The sequence below is a fragment of the Sciurus vulgaris genome, assembly GCF_902686455.1.
Source record: "Sciurus vulgaris genome assembly, chromosome: 11".
NCBI classification, from domain to species: Eukaryota; Metazoa; Chordata; class Mammalia; order Rodentia; family Sciuridae; genus Sciurus; species Sciurus vulgaris.
Genome location: NC_136472.1, coordinates 60,177,027 through 60,197,206, shown reverse-complemented (window position 1 = coordinate 60,197,206; position 20,180 = coordinate 60,177,027). Strand labels below are relative to the sequence as shown.

General features: G+C 50.3%; 1 protein-coding gene across 17 annotated transcripts in view; it reads left to right on the top strand.

The window, feature by feature from the left end:
* MICAL2 (microtubule associated monooxygenase, calponin and LIM domain containing 2) overlaps positions 1-20,180 on the top strand; it is a 207,883-nt gene that overhangs the window by 6,167 nt on the left and 181,536 nt on the right. For all 17 annotated transcript variants that reach the window (XM_079102657.1, XM_079102656.1, XM_079102662.1 and 14 more), the window contains exon 2: positions 17,813-17,883. The gene's annotated coding sequence lies outside the window, so the exon portion shown is untranslated. The remainder of the gene's footprint in view (positions 1-17,812; positions 17,884-20,180) is intronic.

The window sequence follows — 20,180 nt, the reverse complement described above, 5'->3', positions numbered from 1 at the left end:
GTTCATGGCTGCCATAAAGTCAGGGCACTGTCGGTACCACCAGCAGGACAGCTGGGATTTGCACAATCTGACACACAGAGCCAGGAGCACCCTGCTTGAAGAAAGGAGGTCTCTGATAGCTGAATGAAAGGGCAAACAGGAGAGGAGAATAAGCAGGGGCACCAGGGAAGCCTCTTTCCAAACTCCCAGGGACAGGATTCAGTCTGTCTTTTTTCCTTAGGAAATGTCCTGTGGGGCCTTGGGGACTGTGGATCCCACGTTGGGAGAGCTTCCTGGCCATCTGCCCAGACGTTATTGTTTGGAAGGAGAGAGGAAGCACTGGATAAAATCTCAGGCTGCTTCTGGAGTCTAGGTGCAGACCCCAGTGTCCATCTCCAGCTTGGGTATATCTGTTGTTTTGTATTTGGTAGCTTGAGCTCTCTTAAGAGCAGTTTACTGCTCCCTCCCCCAATGACACTTACGTAAATACATGGTACTCACCTACCCACATACATAGGTGCAAAGTTCTCACCGCCACCCATACGTATATGAACAGTACTTGCCCCCACATGCACAAAGATTCTTGGTTAATATTCACACAAAGAGAACACAGTGAATAAGTAAGTCTCCCTTCTGTCCTTGCCCTGCAGCCCTGTTCTCTTCTCATTGGCAGTTGTCATTCCCAGTCTTCTGGTGGATCCTCCCAGATATGTTTTAGAGACATCCTTGTGCCTGTTTCACCCTTGGCTTTTCCATGGGCCTGCTGGGATGGACAGTATGTGAGGACACCAGGGCCCACAGGGATGCAGAGAGTTGGCAACTATTACATTAACAGAAGCCTAACTATTGCCCCGTCCACCCTATTTTGCCACCTCTCCCCTTTAGGGTTCTGGGAATGTGGAGAACCTGGGCACTGAGAATAGACCTCAGGGCATGTTCTCAATGCAGGTAATAGAGCAAAACAAACGAAAAACAAGTTCAGACAGACCCGGGTTCCAATCCTAGCCACATGGCCTCGGGCAAGTTCATGAGCCCTAGTATTTAGTTTATAAAAAGGAGGTAATTACGTCTATCTCAAGGGATGGATGTAAAGATGAAATTAAAATATTTGTGAAGTGCCTTGCATAGGGACACATTCAGAATGTCAGTTTTTTTTCAGTTCTAAGAGTGACCCATTTTCCTTGTGTAAGACTCTGGCGTGGGGTCCTCCATATGACTTCCCGGGAGTCCTGTGGTTGGGTTGTGAGCCTTGGTTTCCCTCATAAGGCAGCCAGGTCTCCATTTTCTAGCATGCTGAATTCCCTCTGCTCCCTTTCCCCTACCATGGGGACCCCACTTTCACCCCACCCAACCTCTGGACCCCACCTCCTCTAGCCCTCCACCCCACGGTCCTCCTTCCCACTCCACATCTCTGGGTCCCTCCTCCTCCCCCTGGCAGCCAGATGCTGCCTGGAGAGGGCTCCAGGCTGTTTATGTTGTATCTCTTTAGAAGCTTCTAGCAGATGTCTGTTTATTGCTGAAACTTCATCTTCATCTTCAGCATGAGAGAAGTGAGAGGCTATTTTTAAAGGCCTTTCATTGGCATGGCCATATAATACCACTTAGCCTGCCTCCAAGTTTAATTCTTCATTGCTCTCCAGCTCTGCCCATTATGAAACCCTTCAGATCCAGGCGGAGAGACCTTATATGTCCTGATTTGAGAGCAGCACTTAAATTTAGCCGGCAGTTGTAAGCTCTTAAAAAGGTAGGCCAGGGAGGGAAGGCCACCAACTGACTGTCTTTCCCCCGGCCCAGTTCAAACAGATAGTATGAATGAGAGGAGCATTTCTGTGTCCATAGCAACCACTGCCTTCCTCCACCTGTGCCCCGTCCTGCCACCTGCAGGGTTGAGGTTTGCCCTCACAGAATGCCTGAGGACTGACTGGCTGGGAGATCTTCAGCTTTACCATGCCCTTTGCCCTTGGGTGGGGCTTAAGGGGAGGAGAGAATGGAACTGGGGGTCGCTTCACTGACCTCCCAGGAAGGAAGAGGGCAGACTATGAGTCATAGAACCTTGGGATGTCAGGTTGAAAGGGTCATCTGAGATGATCTGCCTCTCATTCCTGCTTTCTTACTTAGTCTTGGAGAAACTGAGGCTCAGAAGCTTCTTAATGCTGAACAGAGGCTGGAGAGGTGCGTTCCTTGCTCAAGGTCATACAGCCAGGTCAGTGTCTCATCACCCACCATTTCCCACAGGTGTGACCCTTGATCAGTCTATGGCAGCTGTTTTTGTTTTTGCAGTCACTCTTCCTTAATGACGGGCAGCCTTGCTGCCCCACCTGCTCTCACTCTACCACTTTGAATTTAAGATGTGTACCCTGTGACACTGGTTAGCCTGGCTCTCAAGGTCCTCCCTTATCAAAGCATCTCCTCAGAGCCTTCGGGCTTCAAATTCTTACCTTTATTTTCAATCCTCATCTGCAGAGAACCTTTGTGAAAAATACAGAATAACAGGGAAGGGAAGGGCACCATGTTGACGGAGATTCATTTATCTCCAATTAGCCGCCTGCTGAACCTTGAGAGAATGGGGTGCGTGCGGGATGAGTCAGCTGGGAGGAGGAAGAGGAGGGAATCCAGAAAGGAATGTAAATAGGATGCTGGTGGGGGGCATCGAGAGCCATTGGCAAGGCCAGTTAGTGGCAGTGTGCAGCTGTTGCGCCAGAGGCCCCAGAGGACCACCAGGAGCTGAGCACCTTCCTGCCGCCTGGAGGTGGGTGCATTCAGCAAGCTAGCTGATGGCTGCACAAGAGACAGGGTGTGGAATGTGCATGGAGCTGCACACGGGCCTGTGGGGACTTCCTGGAGGAGGTGGGGCTTGTTGGAGGATGGGTGGGATTTCCACAGGCCGAGGCAGAGCACTGGGAGATGTGGAACACTGAAGGCACGTTCCTGGGGGAATCAGGGTAGGCCTGGGGGTGCCAAGGCTGGGATCAACACAGAGGGTCCTGAGTGCTGGGGGTGAGTGGCAGGGCCATTGATAGGGATGGTGGGAGTGAATCCTTCAGGCAGATGTGCTTCCCTGCGGCAAGCTTGGGAGGCCTGCGCTGCCTTCCAGCACTGGAAGTGCACACTGACCAGATGGTCATTTGCCTGGATGGAGGAGGGGAACAGGGCAGGGGATGGCTTAAGGCCAGGGCCCCACGTTAGGCTTCATCTTGATTTTGCCTTAGTCTTTGTGTGCACAGGCCTTTCTGTTTCAAGGGAGTGCAGCCTGCTTTGGAACTCCCTGGTTGCCATCTCAGATCAAGGCTGTCCCCTTCTGCGGCTTGTGCCGCCACATGGGCCTGTCTGTGCTTTGGCAGCCCTGCACTCTGTGGAAACAGTAACTGTTCACTTTCTCCTCTGGCTGCTGGCAAGCCTTGTCCACTGATCATTCCCCTTCCTCAGGGTCAGTTTGAGGGGAGTAAATAGGGAATGAGGGGTTTGAGCCCTCAGGGGTGGGTACCCATGGGTCAGGAGCAGGAGTTCCCTGCTTCCCCATGGGGAGGCAGTAATGCTGGGGTGGGGCAGGAACAGCCTGTGTAAGAATGGCAGCCTGCCATCACCTGAAAGGATACCATTCTCTCCCATGACCTCACTGTGCCCTGAGTCCCCACTTCAGGTGAGCCCTGGCCATGAGGAGATGGGTAAAGATTGGGCTGGTCCTCCACCTGTTCCAGGGTTGACCTGGCAGGTGGGAGACATGGCAACCTAGTGTGTTTACAGCTTTGACATTTGAGCAGGACTACTTGCACCTGTTGTCTGATATATATGTCTCAAGGACACCCTTGCTTTATGTGATGGGATAATTTGCTTCTGCAAGCAAGTAGAATAAGTTTAATACTCGTGGTAGCTGTTGATGGCAATTCTGGAGGTACCACTAGAATTGACTTTCTTTTATTTATTTTTTTTCTATCGGTTCTCCCAATAGGAGACCAAGTTGGCTCTTCATTGATTGACCAATTGATCACTGGATGCATTCATTTACAACCAAGACTTTTGGAATACCCTTTTATTGAAAGTATGTTGTCACGGACAGACCATGGGTTTTCAGAGTCAGGGTTCTCTGCTGTTAGGTGGGATAGATACTACTTATGTCACAGTGGTAAAGTGCTCCTTGGTTCACTCCCAACACCAGAAAAGAAAAGAAAAGAAAAGAAAAAAAAAAGACTCCATCAAAGAGCCTGCATATGCAATGAAGAAATATTGTAGAAATACCTTCTCTCTGGTGAGAAGGTCTTCTCATCAAACTTGGAACTGCAGGGCTGGGAGAGCCTTATCAACCCCATCACTCCTCTACTGGTATGGTCTAGCCTGAGGTTGCACACTGGAGTAACCCGTTTCACCTTTAGACAGCTCCTCCTGATGTCTCCCTATAGCTTCTGGCATTTCATCCCATTTCTTCCTCCAGGAAGCCACAGAGAACAAATCTAATCACTCCACCACATGCTAGCTCTTCAGGTATTATGTTTTTGTAAGGATCAAATTGGCGCCATTGATCAATTATAAGATGAACCATTATTTGTGTACCACAGGAAAGAGAAAGTCCTGCCAATGAAATATGGGCACAGTGCCTTGCTATCAATTAAAATTGTTTTTTCATATTTACTGAAAAAGTTTTTTTAGACTTTAGGTATGTTTTTTTTTTTCCATATTGCTCTTGCATATATATAAAGGAAATAAAATTGATGAAGGCATTTCTAAAACTTCTTCACTTTCAGAATCCAACTATTGTTTTTATTGTTTCACTCCAAGACATCAATGTTGGTGTTTTTCTAACATGTTATTATCTTCTGGTCAGGTGGGAATGTATTTCATCTCTGCTGTCTTTGGAGTTTTTCCAGCTGCCAACACCCATTCTGTAAGTTTTGATGTTGTTTTCTTGATTTTACCAGAAGGAGTCAATGAAAGTTTTGTGTCAACAACCAGGACTCAAATGATCCTTCAGTGTTTCAGCTCCTGAAATATTGAAATTGCAGATGTGTGGTGATGCCAGCAGGAATAACAGCCAGATTCCTGTCCATGAGGCCATGATAGCTGCTACAGCTGGATCCTGAGGGCAGTGGTTAGATGCTGGGAATTGTAAGATACATCCTGCTGTCAGGCATTTTATAATTGAAATAACTGGAAACAAGCACATCTTCTAATCAATGAGAAATGGTATTGACAGACAGTGCTCTTGACCAGTCTGGAGTCTTCTCCGAGATTAACTACCCAGGAGGTGGGTTCAGATCTTTTCGTCTTCCCTATGGTTCTCTTCTGAACATGCTCCAGTGTGTCCTTATCTTTTTATTCAGTGAAGACAGTGCCCAGAATTATACATCATATTCGTGCTCTGACTACAGCAGAGAAAGGGAGCCACCACCTCCCTGGTTCAGAACTTCCTGCTCCCCTTCATGCAGTCCAACTCTGAACTGGCCTTTCCGCAGCTAGGGTGCACACTGACTCACTGGCACTGCCGCCGAGGGGTGTTTTTTAACATTTGCTGTTGCCCAGTTGCTTCTCCCCATCTTCGACTTGCGTGGCTTTAGAATTTAAACACAGCCTCCTCTTTTGTCCCCACCTGATTCAGAACAATCATTCTGGTTAAATTTCAACTTGAATTTGGCGCGTACTTGTTCTGCTGTGCTTTCAGGATTGTGTGTTAAGTGTGCGCTCTGCTGCGTCACCAGGTCTCTTTGTTCTTACCAGGAGGAGCCTCCAGCACATCGCCAGAGATCTCCCTTCAGAGACATCACACTTTAACCAGCTTACTTGGGGAACCCTGGTTCCAGCTGCCTCTTACCTAGTCTCGGTCCTTTGCTTCTGACCTGTGACCAGATGCCTCCTGAAACCCGAGATGACGTGTCTATAGCAACTCTCCATCTACCATTAAGTATCCCCTTGGAAAAAGGAGACACAGCTACCTTCTGAGTGATCTGAGTTCCCAGAGGGCTCTGGGACTATTTCCAGGTGTTCCTGGGACACCCTATGAAATCAATTGCATCAATTTTGCAATGGATTTAGCATCTCATCTGAAAACTTTGTGCTCTGGGATAAACAATCCTTCCCCAAGGACTTGAGGTCATTGAAAGTATCAAAATATCTATTAAAAACTAAACCAAACCGAGTCCTATCTCACGAGAGCCATCTCTCTCCTCCAATGTAGGTTCTTCAATGTCCTCCGCCTGCCCTTCAGATCCTCCCCTTTTCCCTCCATGTGCGTGGCTGGAAGTGCATTTCAGAGACTCTGAGTCATTTACTTCCACAATCTCAGTCTGTTGTCTTAGAGTCTCTGGCACCAACTTCCCCTTCTTGGTCTCCCAAATCTCACAGGAAATGATTGGTTTTCCTCTGTAGCTCCTGTGTCCTCCTGGTCACTGGCCCATTCCACCACTGCTGTGGGAATTAGGGAATTAGGTTACTCCCTGTTTCCATGGATGCTTCCTCCCTCTTCTGGAAGATGGAATTCTCAGTGAAGCCAGGCAGCACTTTTAGCCAGTGGGGCTTTCAGCAGGATTGAGGGTCAATCCCACCCATCTTTGCTCTTGGCTGTCAATGCTAGCCCAGGGGCTTGGGCTCCATGGCGGCTTCATGCCTAAGTCCTTGTCACCCACAGGTCGTCCAGGATTGTTCTCTTTTTCCATGGGCATTTCATAGGGACGTACAGTGTTTGGGTTGTGCAGAGATACCCTATATCCATGCCCTACTCCAAGTCTATTTCTTTAAAAGATAAAAGTGGTCACAGAGCAGTGTGTGCAGTCTGCAATCAGTTATGCAAAGAAAATAACACATATTTCTATTGACACACAGAGGCAGAACACTGTCAGGAAGGAGGCAGGGTACTAGGAGCCAGTGACCGGCTTAGGAGTGGGTCATACTGGTGGAGTGGTCAGGAGTGGTGGAGTGGTGGGAAACTTCCTGTGGGCTCCTGGGCTTTTGGATTTGGGAACCCAGTGAGTCTATTTCCTCTTCAAAATTTAAAGAAAATCACAGATAGTCTGGGAGTCCTGACAGGTTCATTTGGACCTGGCGAGGCCCCATGGAAGGAGTGTGACTCACCCTCCTGAATCAGGGCCGTGACATTTCCGGCTCACCTGGGCCTGGCACCCAGGTGTGGCACAGGCTGAGCCTGGCCCTGGGCCCATAGGGGAGGATCTGTAGGAAACTGCCCTCCTCCCTGCCTCCTGAGCTCGGAAGGAGCTGGAGATCTGACCACCACTGGTGACAATCTCCGTGTCCTGAGAGGCAGTGCTCTGTGGCAAGCTCGAGCCTCCAGGTTGGTTTCCTGCTACGAATTGCCTAAAACTTAAGCCTTGACTTTTCCCTCTGGTGGACTCCAGTGTCTGAGGAAAGGGGAACACGCTGAACCTCTGGGTTTGCTTAGGAGGCCACGTACTTCCTTTCCCAGACCTGAAGTGCTTCATGAACCATCTGGTCTGCCCTGTTGGGGGACGAGGTTAGAACGGAAAAGCCTGGAGGCACGCTGGCCTCTGACTTGCCAGTACTCCTGTCACTCAGTTTGCAGGAACTGGTTCGGAGCAGAAGCTCTAAAGAGAAAATGCAGAGGTTGGGGAAGCTCATCCAGCTACTGATGATGATTGGGAAGGTGGCTTGTTTACATTGGGCAGTTGAGAAGCATTTATTAAACACCCAGTGTGTACTAGGCACTGTGCTGTGGAGATGACAAGATGGATAAAGCTCAGCCTCTTCTCCCAAAGCATTTATAGGGTGCTTGGGAAAACAAGATATATGGTGTTAAAATATTAAGTAGCAGGAGACGTGGTAAGAGTTCAACTCAGTCATAGGAGGCCAGTCACAAGGTAGTTCATGACTAATGACCATATGAGTGGAGGAGACAGCAGTGGGTGTGGGGACTGCTTTCTACGGGCTGGAGAGGCTGGAAAGCTTCCTGGAGGAGGCAGCAGCTGTGGTGAAGATGATGGCATTGGTTCTGATGGCATCAACATTTGATCTAGATCCTGAAGGGTAGGTGACATGAGGACAGGGAAGTGGAAGGAAGATGAGTATCTCTTCTGCACATCAGGGCCAGGAGGAGTGGAAAGGGCCCATGTGAAGGTGGGTCCGGGGAGAGGAGGTGGCAGGTGAGCCGTTTACAGCACGGCCTTCAATGAGAGGCAGATAGGTTGTGTAAATCCAGAACAGGATGGGAGATGAAGGCCTGGGGACCCACAGGAACATTTGTAATTGGGAAAGGATGGGCAAAAGAGAGTTTGGCTTCCAGACCTTTCCATCAGGCCTCTCCAGCCTGTCCTCGGGAGGAGCTGGAGGCATGCTGGCCGCGCTCTTGCCCTTACTCCCCTGGACATTTTCTTGGATCTTTGTAACGTCTGCTCGCTGCTTCGTTCAGCAGCTGTTCACCAGCTCTTCCTCTCTGCCCAGCACTGTTCTTGGTGCTGAGATTGTAGCAGGGAAAAAAACAAAACAGGCAACATCCTTGCCACCTGGCACTCATACTCCAGGAGGGAGACAACGGAGCCTATTTGTTTATTGTCTCCCTCCCCCCAGAACATGTGGAGGAGACCAGGGGATGAGAGGTGCAGTAGAGAGAACAGGTGTGGACAGGCCGTGGGGGTGTGGAGTGTGGTCATCTTACACGCGGCCAGGGAAGGCCTCATGACTTGCCCTGACACTGGGGCTGGTAAACCAGCAAGTGAAATGTCTGGGGTCATGGGAATGGAGACAAGGCCACACCCTGCAGGGACCTCGAGGCCCCAGTTTATCTTCGACCTATTGGAGTCTTTGGTTCTAGAAAGACTAGAGCATTTGAGCAAAGGAAATTTTTTCCCATGCATGGGAAAATGTCCATTGTGACTTTGTGAAGGATGGAGTCCAGGAAGGAGGTAGAGACTGGAAGGCTGAGGTCTCAGGAGGAGATGACCTGAGAAAGTCTACTCCTTCGACACTTTTCTCTCAGTACCTCAAGCTCCTCATCTGTGCAATGGGCATAAAGCAGTACTTACTTTATAGGAACACTTTTTAAAAAAAATTTAGTACCTGTATTTTATTTTTTTGTGATGGTGAGGAACAGACCCAGGGCCTCACGCATGCTTGGCGAGCGTGCTACCACTGAGCCACGACCCAGCCCTAGGAACACTTTTGGGAGGATGAAATGGGTTATTTAATGTAGAATACTGACAATAGTACTTGGTATATGTTAAGTGCCTGGTGAATAGCAGCTTGCTTGACTGTCCTCTCTCTCCATGTATGTGCCTGTGGGAGTAAAATTCACAAGTGGGACAGCCCCTTTCTAGACACCCTAATGCGAAGTCCAGTGAAGAAAATAATGATACTTTTAAGGATTAAATGAGGTGATGCACGTAACGGATTTAGCACAGCGGCGGACGAAGGCACAGCAAAGTGCTGCTTGCACGTCTAGAGATCATTGTGGAGAAGATGCTTCTGAAGTGGGAGTGCTTTGTAAAGTCTTCTGGTCCGGCCATCGTCGATGGAGCCTGCGGAGCACCAGGTGCCGCAGCAAACATTATTTCATCTTTGTGACCGCAGCTGAATAATCAGCATGCACTGCACCTCTCTCTTTCTATTTATTTTCTTGGTGCGTGTTAATTATATATAGAATGATGGGTTTCACTGAGGCACACTGGTCCAGGCATAGAGCATCATTTAATCAGTTTTTCTGCCCAGGACCCCTCCTCCACTCCCTTGCCACTTGCTCCCCTTCTTCTAGCCCGTTGTTCTCCCTTCTGCCTTGGTAAGCCATATCTTACAGATGAGGAGGCTGAGGCTCAGAGAGGCTAAAACTTGCCAAGGTCACACAGCCAGCACGTGGCAGAGCTGGGATAATCCCGTGAGTGTTCTGTTGAGAAAACGTAGACATTGACACACAGGTTCTTACGTCAGTCTGCCTTGGTCTTACCTACCCACAGGGAGCCTTGGAGGAGGTAGAGGTGGGGCCAACTTTCAGGACAGACCAGGGCAATGTTGTAGGGTGGGGAGGCCCTGGGCATGGAGGCGGGAGCTGCTCATGGGTGGGAAAGGCAGGGAGGCTTGGGAGAGCCGGTGCCTTCCTTCAGTGACTCAGTCCTACAGGCCTTATCAGAGCCTTCAGCCACATAGAGAGTTTATCTGAGACCCTTCTCGGTTGAAACCGTCCCTCCATCTGCTGAAGGAGTGGAGCCTGATGGGTTCCGATCCTGACTCCACCACTTGCCAGCCCTGTAAAGCCAAGGTAGGAATCAGTATGCTTGTGCCTCAGTTTTACCAGCTGTGAAGCTGCTCTGTAGGGCTGCTGGGAGTTAAACAAGACTTACACTCAGAACTGTACCTGGCCAGGAGGAGTTATTATGCTAATAATCATTATATTACTGTAATAGCCTCCTGCAACCTCTGAGGTCAGAATAAGATGCTGGATCACTCCTGCGGCACATCCTGTCTTGCCTTATGATGTAACCGTGGGATCCCAGACTGCTGGTGGGTCTCATCGGCATGTTGGCTTTTGCGTCTTTAGAGACTCGTGCGCTGTATAGAAGGTATTGAAGGCATTGGCCGAAAGAAGTGGATTCCCCGTTTTCCTGTTTCCTCCAGCCACATCCGACCTAAAGACCCCACCTCCCAGGATTATGGAAGAGGTCGGATAATCCCGAGAGCACTCCACTGTTTGCCAAGCATGTTAACTTTCGTATTTCGCTTGTTCTTCGTGACCCTCTGTGGGTTACTGGTTATCATCCCTGTTTATCAACCCTGCAGTGCAATCGTCTGCTCAAAGACCCAGCGTGCAAGGTGATGGATGGATCAGGCGTTTATCCCAGGAAGCATCGTTCTGGACTCTCAGACAGGCTGCACCCCAAAGCCATCTCATCTTCTCCCCTTTAGTCTGTTCCCTGAAGAGGGTTGGGAGGAGGCCCTGTGACTGACAGTTGTTGGTGCAGCTTTGCTTTCTGCCCCTCTGCCCTCTGGGGCCGTTGGTTCCAAAGCAAGCACATATCGGTGGGTTTGGGCTGAGTGGATCTTCAGAGTTGCTCAAATCATCTCCACTCCCATTTCCTCTGTGGGTCTAGGGTCTGGGCTGGGACTTGGTGTCTAGGGTTAGGTGGGAGGTGGAGACAGTGGAGACACCATTGTAGCTTTAAGCATTTGCAGCAGTAGCTGAGCACATGCCCCAAGGGACCCTATAATTGAAGGTAGAGGGGGCTCTCACCCAGGATGAGAGCCAGGTACTGAGGTTCAGGGGATCCAGAACCACATCCAGGGTGCAGAGAATGCTGGGGGTGCTGAAGCAGAGGCACTTCTTCCCTGGAAGCAAATGGGGCAATGACCCTCAGGACTTAAGGACGGGCTTTAATGCAGACTTTCTGAAGCTCCATAGACATATGGAAATCCTCAGAGATCTAAGGTGGAAGAATCTTCTGTCTAGTTCCGATTAACAAAAGTCTATTGAGGGAATGTCTACATAGCCCAGCAGGGACCTGCCAGGAGGCACTCAGGCCCTACAGCCTTGCTGCTGGTGCCCCTTCACCCTCCTGGAAGCCCTGGGTGCTGAGGGTGGGGTGCTGCTATGTGCACATGATGTGGCAGCATCTTAGGTGCCTGGGACCCAGAGGATGAGCTAGAATGTGGGTCTGCCAGGTCAACAGGGTCTTGCAGACCAGGACTTGGCTGCTCCTTCTGCTGATGGAGTTGAGTTCTCAGGCTGCAGTGGGAAGAGAGATTATTGGGGCTTCTTAAGCCTATGCTTCTTGATGTCACCAGGATTGTGTGGGACTAAAGGAACAGACTCAGGTGGAAGGCCCCAGTAGAACTGCCCCAAAGGAACAGCTCAGGCAGCCCTTCCCTCCCTCAGCCTCCAACCTGGCCCATCTCACTGCTGTCCTCTGCCTTGCCACGGGGCTCATCCCTGCCTCAGCTCTGTGCTCAGGCTCAGCAGTGTTTCTCCTCCTCCTCCTCCTCCTTCTCCAAGGCTTGGAGCCAGCCCTGCCTACTTTGCAAAGCTCCCCTTTGCAAAGCTTTCTCCATCTGCCTCCTGGGTGGTGAGCCAACAGTCCCCCCGTTCACATTCCCCAGCTTCCTGGGTGTTCTTTCTGGCACCCTCTTTACTTCCTACCATGTACTAGGCAGCAGGATCGAGGCTGGGACTTCAGAGCCCACCGGCCTAAGTGCATGTTGTAGCTCTGCTTCTTTATGAGCTGTGCAACTTTGAGCAGGTGCTTTAGTTTCCTGAGTCTGTTTCAATATTGAGGCTGTGGTGCCTACGTCACAAGGGAGTTGGGAGAATTGGATGAAATAATCCACGCCATGTACTAGTTCTAGGCTCATGGTAAATGGCTACATAAGAAAGTTTTGACTATTCCTGGATATGTAGTATCTTATTTAATGCTCACCCTAGCTTTCTAAGCAGACATCCCCCAAAGGGATACAAATGAGCTCAGAGTGGAAATGACTTGCCTGAGGTCTCACGATGGCAGGCACAAGGTCTAGGAGCTGGCTGAATCCTGGGCAGCCACCCTACTTCTGCCTCTGTGTTCCAAGACTGTGGTCCCTGTTTTCTGTGCTTTTTAGCATTCCTCACAGTTTCTGCCAGGGCACACAGCAAAGGCTTCCTGAATAATCTTTCCTGGATAGTTCATGGGGAAGCAGGTTGGGTGGGGGCAGGAGTGGGGACCTCACTAGCTTTCCATTCCCTTTTAGGTTTCTGGCTGGTCCAAGTACCTGTGGACCCCTGCAGTGTGCTGCTTCAGCACCAGGCAGTGGGAGCGAACAGGGTGGTACACCAAGGAAAGCCTGCCTGTCCCTTTTATTTTTTAAATAGCAGAGAATAAAGCTATGGAAAAAAAAAATAGAAGGGAAACTCTTGCCTGTATAATCCCTGTGACTAAGGCTACCACTGCCTATAAGGGGCTGCTAGAAAGCAGAGGAAGGCCCTCAGCTGCCAGGGGGCTCTGGACAGGGTGTGTCCCATGGGGTCAGCAGACAAGGCCCCCTCACATTGCTTTCTGACAGTCCCCACATCCACAGGCGCAGCCCAGGCGCTGCTAGGAGTTGCTCCTTTTGACGTTATTGTGAGGATTTCTAGCTTGCTCCAGATCATGGTTTCTAGTTTTGTTCTCCAGCAGACGTTGGAAGCTGGCAGCGTCCCCTTTTAAGCCAGCCCATGCCTTGCCTGGGGAGGCCTTCCTCACAGCTTGCCTGGGTTACTGTGCCGGGCCTGGGAGAGGCTGTGTGCACCCACCTCGTGGTTGATGCTACAGCAGGGTGAGAGGTTGGAAGGGTTGGCTTCTTAGTTTTTGCTCCCAAACCAGGATTTTTATATTTTTCTAAAACCTTTTAAAAATACATCTGAAGGTGGAATTTCTTTTCCAACAAACATGAGAAGGCCTGGGTGTACAGAAATAGGTTATCTGTGGCCCTGACCCAGATGGTGGTGAGGAAATGAGACAAAGCAGAGAGAACCTTGTTGAGCACAGTGTGATGTGACAGGGACTGCAGTCCTACCTGTGAGGTCAGAGGCTCTTGGGTCAGGTGACAGAAAAAACAAACTCCCTGTGGAATTCCGATGGGCACATCCCGGCTAAAACTCTCCAATCAATGCCATCTCATTAATGTCACCCTGGAGCTCTTTGAGATTAATCAGACTCGGGTCCAAAGATGAAACCTACCTAAGGATGCTCCCGTCCTGTCTGCCCTCAGGCAGCCCCTTCCTCTGATGGGTGGTCAGGGGTGAGGGAGCAGCAGGACAGCACCATCACCCCGTGGCAGCCTGAGCACAGGGCTGAGTGACAGAGGAAATGACCACGTGAGGAGGAGACCCCAGGCTCTGGGTCAGAGCCAGGCCAGCACATCGGGAAGAAAGGGTGTGAGGCATTAGCAGTGTGACCTTGCCCGTTAGTTATTGATCTCTCTGAGCCTCCGTTTCTTCACCAGGGAAGGAGTGGGATGATCACCCAGGTCCCCGGGCTGTGCTGAGGTTGGGTAAGATCATACAAAGGAAAGAGCCAGACACCCAGGGCATGTGCACTTAAGTGTTTCTACAGGGCAGTTTCTCTCCCTTCCCTGCCCTCCATCTTGTCTCCCGTAATCTCCCTCTAGACAGAACTGTAGTAAATAACTGGATTTTTTTCTGCTTTGTCTTCATTTGAAGTCAATGAAAATCAGCTCCAGCTTCCTACTTTCTCCTCCTTTGCTAATGTTCTTGGCAAAGAAGCCCAGGTCCCACCAGGAACCACAGGACCAGGCTGCTTCCTTTTGGTTTCAGCATCTTCCCCCATGGGGAGGGCACTGGTCCAGGGCTGGTAGCAGCCTCACTGTACATGTTTGCTTTGCCCTGGCCACCTGGGTCTCGCTGGGGGTGGACAGCTGGCTTTTCCTCCTGGAAAGGATTTGGTGGTGACAAAGCAGTGCTGTTGTTTGTCAGGACTCTTGGTTTCAAGGGACAGGAGCCAAGCCTAAATGAGTTTATGTAAAAGTTGGACATGTTAGGAGGTTTCAGGGAGGCTGGGAGAGTCAAGAGGACACTGAAGAATCCAGCCCCAAGAAGAGAGCAGGTGATCTCCAGCATCCCCGGACCGAGTCGCCTGTCGGGTGGTCCACAGCCACGGGCAGCTCCCCACTGAGCCCACTCAGCCCTCCACCCAACCCAAGAGGACCAGGCAAACCCAGGCCTCTTCAGATTGGAGGCTTTGTACACATACAGCCTTTGTACCAGGGGCCATGCCAAGGAGAAAGGACTCTGGGACCTACCTTGAATCCTGTGTCCATCTTTTTTGCTGGGAGTGGGAGATGGGGGGATTATATCAAGAGAAGAAAAGGAGAAGAATACTCACTCACTTTTATAGTGAGATTACTTTGTGCCAGCCATTATTCTAACCTCTTAACCTGCAAAACTCATTTGATCTTCACAGTTGTCCCAAGGAGACTGAGGCACAGAGAGGTGAAGCAGTTCACCCAAGGTGACTTCACGAGGAGAGCTGGGATTGAACCCATTTGTTTGTTCATTTTGTAGTATTGAGGATGGAAGCCAGGGATGCTTTACCATTGAGCTACATTCCCCACCCTTTTAATTTTTTATTTTGAGGCAGGATCTTATTGGGTTGTGAAGGCTAGCCTCAAACTTGTGATCCTCCTGCCTCAGCCTCTTGAGTCACTGGGATGACAGGTATTCACCACTGTGCCCAGCAGTGCTCTAAACCACCACTGACATAGACAGTAGGAACCAAGGCCATCTCCAAGTACTTGCTATGAACATGAGCTGGGCTAAGTCCTTTACAGAATTATCTCTTTTAATCTTTAGAGTAGCCCAATGAAGTGGGTACCAACATCATTTCCATTTTTAGATGAGAACCTGAGGTTTACAGGGATTATGTGAGTTGCCCAGCATCCCTTAACTGCCATCAAGCCTTTGTCCTCTGTCAGGGAAGTTGGGTTGTGGACCTCTGCTTGATGTGTACTGATTGGTGGTTTGTGCTGGTCTTGGTGTGTCTCCCACTAGCTACACCAAATGATTCTTGAATAAGCCTTCAAAACATCAAACTTCAGGATTCATTTTTATTGACTGTCCAGGGTGTGCCAGGCCCTGCCTAACTGCTTGGAGTACCTCAGGGATGCCCCTGCCTCTATGCAGTTAGTCTTGGAGAGTGTCAGAGAAGAAGGATTCCCCAAGTTCCCCTCCACTGGGCCTCTCATGTTCCTTGAGACCATGAGGGCACTCAGACTCACAGGGAGTCTTTTCAGGATCAAAGCAGGCCCACAGGGGACTGGAGACCTCATGTGTCTTGGCTTGGATGTGGCATGTGGCAAGTCCACAAGGAGACAGCCTTTCTTCATTTGGATTGATGATGGAAGGAGGCATTGGATCAGGAACAAGCAGGGGGTGGACTCAGGAGAGCCCCACCCTGAGTCCCAGGCTGCTGTGATCAGTGCTGGTGGGGACTGTGGGCCATGCCTGCTTCCTCTTCTGCAGTGGAATACTACAGCCTCCTTCCAGGGCTGCCGGGAGGATTTGCTGAAGCAGCACGTGTTAATGGCCCCACCTAAAGCCTATGCACAGCCTTTAACCTCTACTAGTTTTGTACGTGTCTCTAAAAGTCAGGATCTGTGGAAAGGGACAGCAGAAAGGGTCCTTGGTGAGGAAATCACCAATTATGTCTAGTGCCTCATAGATGAAGAAATAGGCCTGGGAAGTGCTGGGCGCTGGGACTGTCTGGTTTAGTGCAGTCACAGGGAGTGCAAAGCACACTGGCTATTGGTCCGTAGAGGGTGTGCAGTGGTTAGCCCCTTGAGTGACTGGATCAATGTGTTCGGGCCTCTGTAGGAATCTGACCAGTGGTCAGCCCTATGACCTAGCCTGGTTGTGTCCACTTCCATCCCATTATGAAGACAACCCAAACTTAGAAAGCCCCTTATCTCCCTGTTTGCCTCAATAATAATAACGTCACTAGGTGCATAGGGCCTTCTGTCCTGAGATCTAGGGAGCAGGAGGCCATCACTAGTTTCTTGAATTCTGCATCAGGGTGTCCAGCTCTCCCACTCTCAGCTCCTGGAGACTTCCTGTGAGAAGCAGGGACAGATAAGTTAAGGCCTTCAGCCGCTCTGTCTTCTGCCTTGGGACAGCAGCACGGGGCCTACAGCTCATGCTGATAGAATGTGGCCCAGGCGGGCCAGCCTGTTTGTCCGCCGGCACAGGCCCCGAGGGGTGTGGGCTTGATCATGGGGATGGTGGTGGGCAGGATTGTAGCTCCTGCCCAGGTGACTGCTCTGGGAGCTTGCCAGGCTCACAGTGGCACTAGGCTTTCACATCGAGGACAACTCAGCTTGGAGGGAAGGACCCTGAACACTGGGTCAGTCAGGTCTGGGCACAAATCCTGCCATGCTGTGGGACCTTGGCAAGTGCCATTGCTCTCCAGGCCTCTGTTCCTTGTCTGTGTGAAGTCACTGAGATGATGCACATCTAGACCTAGCGGTGCTGATTCCACGTATGATCCGTGCTCAACAAGTGGTGGGTTCTGTCCCACTAAGGGTCTGAAGGCTTGGGGCACCTCCCAGTACCCTCATGTGGCTCTGTGTGTGTGTGTTCCTGTGGACAAGCAGCCCAGCTGCTTGCTAAACCAAGTGTGCGTGCTTCCCCGGAGTGTGGATATGGCCCCTTTTAAAGCTCAAATTTCACATCTGTGTTAGGTTTTGTCCTCTCGAGACTACCTCTTAGACATTTGGATTTTTTTTTTTTTTAATGTGAAAGTAAATCATTAGAAATATTTTGTTACTCCGGGACCCCTTTTCTAAACAGGTGTAGAGGTATTTTTTTTACAACAGCCATAGGATGTAACCAAATAATGCGGGTGGTCCCTGTAAGCCAAAATAATAATTTGTTTAGGAATCAGTCACGATCAGCTGGCCCTCTTCTGCAGCTTCCTAGTTCATCGAGCATTCTCCTTTCCACTAGAGGCAACCTGAAACTTTTCACCCTGGTGACCCGTTAGCAAGTTTTACACCAGCTTTATTTACTTCCATTCTGTCTCAACCTTAGAAATTCTGCCACTCTCTGTTTTTATTAAAACAAAATCTTAGTGTAGACATAGGGTAAGGCCTTAGGGTGCCCCACAATGGGTAAACGATAGGACCTGCTTAGCAGTCTTTCTTCACATGCAAAGACTGGAGCACAGAGAGAGATTCTCTGTCCATTTACTCTTGCTGGGGTAAGTGTTACTAGGAGAAAAAAATGTACAAAATAAGGATTTATTTAGGAAACTCCGCTATGACCAGAGCCCTGTGCAAACTCTTGAAGGGGAGCAGACAGGAGGCTACAATGTCAGATCACAAGGCTGACATTAATTATTGGGTTCTTTTTTTTTTTTTTTTTTTAAAGGAACATGGCAACCTGTGTGGGGCTCGTCCCAGAAGGAGAAGTCTTTAGCCCTTGTGATGCCTGAGAACCAAGTAAGTCACAGTGGGGTCTCTTTTACACATTGAGTAGCTCCTGGTGGGGATCTGGTTTCAGGCTTAGGAAAGTGTGGGTTCTCTTCAAGTCCAAGTTCATGTGACCCACTAAAGATGCCGTGGTCGGTGAAACCTTCGATCCCTCCTCAGCTCTCTGTCCTTGCCCAAGACTCCAGGGTTGCACAGCCTCCCCAGCTGTCAGAGGCGGGAGGGCTGAGGCTGATACTCATTCAGGAGGTGAGAGACCCATTTAACTGGGCCAGCAATGCAGCACTTCAGACCCCAGTCCAGCCCTCTGCGGGTGCTCCAGCCTCTTGTCTGCCCAGGTCTGGGCAAGGGAGAGATTGGTCAGGTAGCCTCTAGGGAGTGACTCAGAACATCCTAGACCACTAGTCCACAATTCATAGCATCCTCATCTGCATGGAGAACAGGCCTGTTTATTTCTTTCTGTGGCTTCTGAGGTCTGGATATGTCTTCCTGCTGCCCTCCCAGCTCCACTTGCTCTTCCCTGTGCTCTGTGCTCTGCAGTTCTGCCAGAGACCTTCCTCAGAGCCACATCTGACCATCTCTCCTGTTAGCCTTCCAAGGCCCCCTCCAGTTGGACCTCAGCCTCCCTGTTCTGCCTGGTTTTCTGCCTCTCCTCTCTGCCCTGGCTCTAGTCCCACCATCCTGGAATAGCTTGCCATGTCCTGGATGTGCTGTGCTGTTTCTCTGAGGAGCTTCCCTTTCTCCCCAAGCCAGGTTGTCATCTCCTCCTCAGTGCTGCCATGATCTTTGTCCCTCAGATATACCTCTGAATTAAGGGGGGCCTCTGGGCAGGGAGCCATCCTCCAACCTTCCTATCTGAGGCAGGAGCCCCTCCCCACAAGCACAGACAGGTGGTCAACAGCTATTTGTTGCCCCAAGGAGTCTGAGCCCCGAGTTAGGTCAGGGGTCCTTGAAGCTGTCACAGATGTAACTGTCTTGACAGAGCCTTGAACCCTGGGATAGGCGGTTGTGTTAGCCTCCCTTACTTGATTGACATGTAGGCTGAGCATTGAGAGGCCTGATTACTTGCCCCAGATTGTAGGCTATTATGGACCAGGTCTCACATCCTGTGTCCTAGGCTAGTCTGGTTTCTATAATGCCAACCTTTATAATTAGAGAGGTTATTTAGAGCACATCCCTCATTACGGAATAGGGAAACTGAGGCCTTGCCTGAACAGACTTTCTCAAGGTTGCAGAGCTATCTGGAGTGTCAGAATACAAGCCCTGGGCTTCTAGCCTTCCCCCACCCCCACTCTCCTCTGCCTGCCTCCTGTGTGCTGTAGTTTGAGGGCATTTCTAAAAAGAAGGTCTGTGTTCACTGTAGGGCAAAGAACTTAAAGGACACCCTGAGTTGGAGGGGACACAGAGATGAAGTCAACTGGCTCCTTGCCCCAGCAGCTCCCCCAGCTGTGAGCCCGGGGCAGGCTTCGTAGGAACTGTTTGGTGCAGGAGGAGGAGGGAAGCCCCGAGGGCCCAATACAAGAGAGGCCAGGGTCCTGAGGGCAGCTGGCAGCGTATCTAGACATTCAGAGTTGGCTGGTGGAAAAGCTGACCCAAGGGAAAGCTGCTCAGGAGTTCTGATTCTTAGTGCCTGGGCAAGACCCAGGCAAAGAGGCCCAGATTGGCCAGTCTGCAGCAGCCTGCGAATCCCTCCCCTCCCCTGCAGAAACAGCATGCTGGGGGTGTCCACAGAGGAGGCACGCAGCGAACAGTGAATTCCAGCGTTGTCTGAAATGTGCGTGGGGAGGTCGTGTGTGCCGTTCTGGCTGGCTCACTTCTATTGTGCGCAGATGAATTTTGAGTTGTTTTTGATGGACCACGTGACCGGTTGTTGCCGTCCCCCTTTGGATCTCGGCTCTCTCCCAGTTCATTCATTCAGTGCAGGCTTGACACAGGGCCAGGTGAGTCCCGGTGCTCACTCCAGCCCTTCTTGCAATGTCTCGGGCACTCAGACTGGAGACTGGCGCTGACCGCCAACCCCGTCTCCATTGGCAAGTTGAAACATACAATTTGCCCAAATTACAGAGAATGTGATGTTTGCCAAATAGGTACCTTGGATTGTTTTCCAAAACATTACCAGATTATATGCTTCTCTAGGGCAGAGAAAGTGTGTCATGTTATATCATTATTGTTTATACCTCATATTTACATTGTACTTCACATTTTATAAAGATCATTACATCTTCACGATCAGGCAGGTGGATATACTCCCATTTTCCAGATGGGAAATTTGTCTTAGACAGGCTGGAATCCACTCAAAATGAAGTTGT